Source organism: Haliotis rubra, unplaced genomic scaffold (assembly GCF_003918875.1).
Source record: "Haliotis rubra isolate DU_JTF1 unplaced genomic scaffold, ASM391887v1 Scf501, whole genome shotgun sequence".
Classification (NCBI taxonomy): Eukaryota; Metazoa; Mollusca; class Gastropoda; order Lepetellida; family Haliotidae; genus Haliotis; species Haliotis rubra.
The window spans coordinates 767,408-776,135 of NW_025767193.1; positions in this window are offsets into that span (position 1 = coordinate 767,408).

The following is an 8,728-nucleotide window of genomic DNA, read 5'->3' on the forward strand; positions in this document are numbered from 1 at the left end:
CAGATTTAGTGATTTGTTCTTGCAGTTATGATTTACTGGCTTCTTTGATGGGCATTTTAGAATTTGAGTTGATGGAGAATGATGACAAATTTGATGGATATACAACTTCTTTTATTCTGTGAAAGGCGACGTTTCGACATAGATTCTAATGTCGTTGTCAAGCAAGTGATGTTTGTGACTTGTGGTTTTTCCCTTTTTATTGAAACTGTTAAGGTATTCCAGACTAATTATTGTGTGGAGTTGATTACCTCCGTCTGATTACTGTACATAGTGAGGCTTCAAAGAGAACAGCTTTGTCAGCATTTGACACTTTTTGATAGGGCCATGGGACATGTGGCTTTCCAAATGTTGCAGTGTCTGACATTTCCAAGCACAGAGTACATACCATTACCACTGAAACACTAGCAACGAAGAAGGTATCAGTTCGTCGGGTTAGGAACACGAACGTCTGATACAAATAGAAAGGCACAGGGCACAATATGTTTAGTTACGATATCTGTTTAAAGCGGGGAGGTGGGGTAGCCTAGTGGTTAAAGCGTTCAACCGTCACGCTGAAACCCGGGTTCGAATCCCCACATGGGTACAATGTGTGAAGCCCATTTCCGGTGTCCCCCGCCGTGATATTGCTGGAATATTGCTAAATGCGGGGTAGAACTCACTCACTCACTGTTTAAAGCAGAAACAGGTAGGTTCTTGCAACGATTTGTGACAATAAATGAAATAGTCCAAAGAACTATCAAAACAGTGGAAACATTTGACATCACCACGACCCAAGAAGGCAAAGACTGTCGCAACCTGCTGGAAAGGTCATGCCAGCCATCTTGCAAAAGATCAGAGAATAAACGGAGTCTTTTTATCATGCACACATTTTGATGTATACGTAATTGTGTGATGCGATTGAGACAAGCTGAGACAAGCTAAATAAGAATGGCTCCCACCAGGACGATGCGCCTGTCATTGTCATGGCGATTGCTTTGAATTCTTTCAATTCAGGACTTTGATCTGGCTCTGTCAGATTTCCATCTCTTCCCAGCCATGATAAAGCTCCAGACGGATCCCAGTTCAAAACGAGAGATGACGTCATGGAAGCAGTAGAGGCTTTTCTTGACAGGCACGGGAACGACTTCTACGGAACTGGGATGATCTGTGTCAGCGTGAATGAGCATTATGTTGAACATTTCTTTGGTTCAAGTTTTTCTCTGTGAGGCTAGGGTGGTAGAGCTGCCTTGTGGTTAATGGTAGAGGCCCATTTCTGATGTTCTCAGCCGTAATATTGCTGGAATATTGCTAAAAGCGGCTTAAAACAATACCCACTCACTGTGTGAGGCTCAGAACCTATCAATCACACTTCGTATCTAGACTCAACTCAGAGATTGATTGATTAATTGAGTTTAGCAATATTCCAGCAATATCTTCGGCGTGACTAGCGAACGCTTTAACCAGGAAGAGACAACCGAAGTCGAGAATGATCACTCTGCACTGGGGGCTATTGGGTAGCCTAGTGGTTAAGGCGTTCGCTCATCAGGCCGAAGACCCGGGTTCGATTCCCCACATGGGTACATTGTGTGAAGCCCATTTCTGGTGTCCCCCGCCGTGATATTGCTGGAATATTGCTAAAAGCGGTGTCAAACTAAACTCACTCACTCACTCTGCACTGGTTCTTTAGTATCTTACACGTGAAGGTCCGGGTTAGAATGATCGACTAACGGGATCGGTTGGTCAGGCCCGCTGGCTTGGTTGACACATTTCATCGGTTCCCAATTGCGCAGATCGATGCTCATGATGTTGATCACTGGATTGTCTGGTCCAGACTCGATTATTTACAGACCGCCGCCATTCTGCTGGAATATTGCTTAGTGCGGCGTAAAACTAAACTCACTCACTCACTCTTTTGTATCTGATTTGTGTCTTTTCGCTGCGCATTAACTTCAGGAAAGTGAAGCTCCAGTACAGCTCCAGTACAGCAGTCTGATCGCAGTCAGATCTGGAACACGCCATCGAGGAATCATGTCTGATCCGTCACCCCTTCCGTCGGCATGACGTCAAGCATGGGGCCATTCTCCCCTGAAATCCATACGCATGCCAGCATTACCATATATTCAACATGCGTAAATAATTGCTCCCATCACGGCACAGTTCAAGTCGGTGATGTCAGTGCAGGAACTCGTTGATAATTACGGTTTTTCCAGGTATAATTCAGGAAAGAAGGATTTGTCACAAAATTCAGAATCCTTATATCAACTAGATAGTATCAAGCATGACATGTTTACGTTCATCTGTTTCAATGGCTTTCATTAATCATAATAACTGTATCGTATAGTGTGTGGACATGAAAACAGCATATGTAATACAGTCAATGTTGCAGAGGCTATAACGTTCGTATCCCTCTTACATGGGTACAATGTGTGAAGCCCATTTCTGATATCCCCTGCCGTGATATTGCTGGCAAGCTAAAAGCGGCGTTAAACCATACTCACTTACAGGCAGTGTTAGAAAAAAAAGAAACGCTTGTCCGTAGGCCCGTGGCACGTATATCTTGTGTTGGATTTGTGGTTTCCAATTTGTATGGGTCCGCATATCCTGTAGTAAATTTAAGTGGCACATCACGTTTGGCTCCAAATTAAAAAGCGTTAAGTAACACATTATCACCATTTTGTTTTGATTTTCCGTGTAAAGTAACAGTAGTACTATTGCAGAAACAGCCAAAAGGGCGGGAAGCACGTGCAATTGTGACGTCACATCAGCATAGCCAATCGATTTATGGATACGGAACATGAGACAATGAAATTCACCTCTCACATCAAGTCCATTACTTTGAAACTTTATGATGTTTTTAAAGGCGAAAGTGAAATGGGTTGCCTGGAATATGTCCTGGGTAAATTTGTTAAGCGCACTGCATGTGCAATTGGGTTGTCTGAAAGACAACTCAAACATTTCTTGAGAGAACGTGCAACCGAGTCAGGCACAACTGAGGGGGTCGTATCGCAATCTCCACTTTTGAAGGTTGACAAACTTTACTGTTTTCAGAAAGAGTTAGTAAGAAATGCTATCAGAAGACTATAGCAAAAAAGGAATTCCTTTCCTTCCTTGGCAAAAACGCCATTGATACAGGGCATTCGTTGCCCATATCCAAATATCAGTTATGGAAACTTTTGCATAAATTTGGGTTTCGTTACAAAAAGTTAAGAGAAGAAAACAGGCGGGTGCTGTGTGAAAGAGCTGACATCGTGCGATTACGCAACACATACTTACACACTATCAGACAAAAACGCCAAGAAGGATTGGAACCAGTGTTTTGTGATGAAACATGGGTGAACGCCAGCCACACTTCAAGCACACTATGGGTAGATATCTCCTCTACAGAACCATGTAACACGAAAATGCCATTGGGCAGAGGTGAGCGACTCACTGTGTTACACGCAGGTTGTAGAAGTGTGGGGTTTCTGCTTGGTTGTTCACTCGTGTTCAAGACGAAATGCATAGACAACAGATTACCACACTGAAATGAATGGGGCAGTTTTCTTCAATTGGGCGAAAGACAGCTGGTGCCAGCACTTCCTCAGAAATGTTTAATTGTTATGGACAACGCACCATATCATGGCGTGCAGGATCCAGATGCAAAAGCTCCAACATCCAACAGCAGGAAAAGTGATATGGTAGCATGGCTAGAAAAAATAAAGATATTCCGTTTCCATCAAAAGCAACTAAACCTGTATGATATAATAAAGCGCAACAAAACATCACCACTCTATAAGGTAGATCAACATCTCAAAGCTCATGGCCATGACACTTTACGTTTACTGCCATACCAGTGCGATCTCATTTCAACAGCACTTATCTGGGGTATCATAAAATCTGATGTGGGTCGCGACAATACCACGTTCAAACTTTCGGACGTTCAAATCGAAGTACACATCGCCATCAGTAAAGTAACACCAGCAATCTGGCAAAACTGTGTACAGAAAGTTGAAAATGAAATAGAGAATCAGTTCTTGATAAAAAGTGGCTTAGATTATGCCACCATTCAACCAGTCATCATAAGTGTACAATCTGAGAGTAATGAAAGTAAATGCGGAATTTCCGCAGATTCCAGTCCGGAAGAGTTTTGAAACAACCCAAAACGTTGGCATACTAAGCTGCACGTGCTTCCCGCCCTTAAGGTTGTTCCTGCAACAGTACTACTGTTACTTTACCCTCGTAAAACTTCATCAAAACAAAATGATGATAGTTTGTTAAGTTGGAGTTTGTGATTGTGATTCATCGGTATCATTTTGACCCAAACAGGCTGTAGTTGTGACATGGAGTGGACCGGATCTGGATATTTCTCGTATCCCTGCGTCTGATAACGGTTCCATAGTTAATATGTAATGGTGCTTGGCGTTAGGTGAAGAAATCTTGCTTATCCCGACGCCGATTTGTTTTGTTGCGTTGAGGTTTTGTCAGTCGTGTCGCATTTTCACTTTTCACTTGGTGTACAATTGTGATGAAAGAAAAATGAAAACCCATCGTTTTCATTGTCCAACAAATCGTGATGCACGTTCATTTTATGCAGGTGTGTTTGGCTGCCACGCTCCCACCTGGTTGCGTTCAGCATTTCCCCCACTTTTTGGGGTATTTTTCCGTACTTTTTTCTATTTTGTTTCAATACAGATTCTTGTACCGTTGGTAAGGAGTACACGTACCTGCATCGAAATGTCGATTTATGAAATAAACGAAGTTGCTGCCCATAAAGTTTGTCGAGATTGTACTTTTTTCTACCCGAACAAATCACCCCAGAAACATGCAGACATGTGACATTCACATATGGTATTCACATATGGTATTCATTTTGTATGAATATAAACAAAACTCCCTCATATATTTCCAAATTAAAGTGTATGTTTTTTTTTTTGGCAGACTATATAGTTAGATGACTCTCAACTTTTGTCAAAACATATACATATCTTTTCACTTTTGGTTTGACAACTCTTCCCAAATTCATAAAAGCTGGATACTGTAATATCGGAGTGGAGGTATATGTACCAAATCCACTCCGGTGTTACAAATGCCAAAAATTGCACAGGTAAGTCAGTGTGCTCACGCTGCAGTGGGGCTCATGAAAGCACTGAATGTACTAATGACATGAAGTGTGCCAACTGCAGTGGTGGGCATCTGGCATCATCGAAAACTTGTCCAAAATTTGAGTATGAGTGCAATAATAATATTTCATACTTTGAAGCAAATGAATTGGTTCAGGCTCAGTCAAGACCAGCAACAGGTCTTACCTATTCTGCTACAGTATCTTCTCCTGTTCCCTCTACTGTCAAAAAAGCTGCATCCATTTCAACATCTTGTCAGACTGACATATCTTGGGTGAATGACGCTCAGATAACCTTAGATGACACGACTCAATCATCACAAGATTGTCAGCGCTCATCAGCCTCCCAGACTGAGGAGAACCAACTAGGACAGATATCAGATATTGATTTAACTCCAGATACTCAGAGCGTTGTTAAACTCTCAAATAAAGAAAAGAAAACGTTGAGAAGAAAGACAAGAGCCCTTCAACATTTAGAAGAGCCTTCTCCTTTAACACCTTCTGCGGCGGTTCAAAATCTGTTCGAACCGCTTGACATGGAGATCACTCCTTCACAAACAGGCTGTAGGAGTGGCGCTGCCGCGCGCTCACAATCTCCAGTGGAAGCTCCCAAAGCAGTTTTATGAAAATAATACAATGGAATTGCAGAGGCCTCAGGAACAATTTTAACGACCTACAATTATTGTCACAAGATTTTACACCGTCAGCTTTTAGTCTACAAGGGACATACCTAAAAAAGTACAGATCGATTTGAATTGCGTCGGTACAATTCGTTTCATTCATTCTCACCTCCAGGTGATAAGGCCACTGGTGGTGCTTCTATTCTCGTGAGGCAGGGTGTTATCCATAGCCCGGTTCCTCTTAAACCAATCTTCAGGCTGTTGCTGTCCGTCTCACTTTACAGATAACCTTTACACTTTGCTCTTTGTATATTTCTCCTTCTTCAGTTCTTCAGCAGTCCGATCTTCAGGATCTATTTGACCAGCTCCGGAAACCCTGTATCATCCATGGGTGATCTTAATGGACATAACCCTCTGCGGGGAAGTTCCGCAACTAACACTAAAGGTAAACTCCTTGAGGATTTCATTTCAAATAATAATTTATGCATATTTAATGATGGATCAGCCACATATTTGCATCCTGGTACAGGAACATATTCTGCACTTGATCTGTCACTAACAGATCCAAACATTTATAACGAATTTGAATGGTCGGTCCACGACGACCTGTGTGGAAGTGACCATTTACCCACAATACTTTCAGCTATAAACCCTAATGATGAGCCTCCTACAACAAAGCGGAATGTTACAAAGGCCAACTGGCCTTTATTTCAGACTCTTTGTTCTGACCGATTGAAATCTGACTGTTTTGTCAATGTTATGGATCCTATTCAGTTGTTCTCGGACAAGCTAAATATAATAGCTGATGAAACTATTCCTAAGTCCTCTGCGACACCACACATTCGTAAACCATGGTTTACTGATGACTGCAAACAGGCCAGGAAGTGTAGGAAGAAGGCAGAGAAATACTTTCGCCGGCATCCTACAGTTCACAATTTAAATAATGTTAAAATGACTAGTGCCAAGGCTCGACGTGCTTTCAAACAGACTAAGCGTCAGTCTTGGCGAAATTATGTTTCCAAGATAAACTCACGGACACCGATTTGAAAGGTGTGGAACATGATACAAAGGATAAAAGGTAAAGGTTCCAAATCTACTGTTCATCATCTGAAGGATGGTGATAATTTGTTAACTGATCAGACTGACATTGCCAATAAACTTGGTGAAATTCTCGCCAAACATTCGTCTTCATCCAATAATGTCCCTGAGTTTCAGAAACATCAGAAACAACAGGAGAAGAAAAGAATAAATTTTACTTCAGACAATGGAGAAGACCACAATGAATTATTTTCAATGCATGAGTTACGTACTGCCCTTGAGCAAGCTCAGCAACAGGGGCTGATAATATACACTATCAGCTCTTGAAGCATTTACCTGAATCATATTTGGAAACACTTCTAAATATTTTTGATACAATATGGACTTCAGGGAATTTCCCAACTTCGTGGCGTAAAGCCATAGTAGTCCCTATACCAAAGCCTGGCAGGGATCATACTGATCCGTCTAATTACAGACCAATCTCTTTAACGAGTTGCGTCTGTAAAACCATGGAACGAATAGTGAATAATAGATTAACATGGTATCTTGAAACCAATAATCTCATAACAAATATTCAATGTGGTTTCAGGAAAAATCGTAGTACCATTGATCATTTGGTACGTTTAGAATCCTTTGTCAAAAATGCAATAGTAAATAAACAACATGCAGTATCGCTATTCTTTGATCTCGAGAAAGCATACGATACCACCTGGAAGCATGGCATTTTAAAGGATTTACATGATTTTGGTTTAAGGGGTCGTTTACCTCTTTTTATATCACAGTTTTTAACAGACAGGCAATTTCAAGTCCGGTTCTACCCTGTCTGACCATTATAATCAGGATCAGGGTGTCCCACAAGTCAGTATTTTGTCTGTAACATTGTTTAGTATTAGGATCAACAGTTTATCAAAGGTTTTAAACGATTCAATTGATGGATCACTTTTTGTGGATGATTTTAACATTTCTTGTCGCGGTAAGAATATGCATACTACTGAACGGCAACTACAGTTGTGTTTAAACAAAATAAATAAATGATGTCTTGAAAACGGCTTTAAATTTTCTAAATCCAAAACTAATTGCATACATTTCTGCCGTAAGTATAAATCACATAAAGACCCAGAACTGTTTTTAAATGACACTCCCATCAAGGTTGTAAAAGAGGCCAAGTTCTTGGGTCTGATTTTCGACTCCCATTTAACCTTTCTTCCGCATATTAAATCCCTAAAAACTAAATGCATGAAGGCACTCGATTTATTGAAAGTCGTTTCTAATTCAAAGTGGGGAGAGGACCAAACTACCCTCCTACACATATATAGATCACTGGTCCGCTCGAAGCTTGATTATGGCTCCATCGTATATGGTGGAGCCTGTAAAAGCAACCTAAAACTATTAGATTCTGTCCACCACCAAGGTCTGAGACTTTGTCTTGGGTCATTCAGAACATCTCCTGTTGACAGTCTCTACGTCGAGGCAGATGAACCATCTCTTACCCAACGCCGTATAAAACTATCATTACAATATATTACCAAACTATATTCTAACGAGTCTAATCCTGCATTTCACTGCATCTTTAATTATCTTTATGAGGATTTGTACAACAAGAAATCTTCTCTTGTTCCGCCTCTTGGGCTCAGGATTAAGCCATTTATTACTGCTGCCGGCATTGAGCTGGAAAATATATCACTCACTAAATTTAAAAATCAGAAACTAATGACTTACTATATAAACAAGAATATAATCAATTAAAAAGAAAGTAAATATAATACATATAAATATTTATTTACAGATGGGTCCAAGGATGGTGGCGCGGTTGCTTGTGCCACTGTCATTGGGTCCAAAACAATATCTTCCAGATTACCCAATGACAGTTCAATTTTCACAGCAGAAGCAAACGCGATACTAACAGCTCTTAAATATGTAAATAGACACCCTAAATATAAACAATATATAATATTTTCAGACTCTCTTTCTTGCCTTCAGGCGATTAAAATAT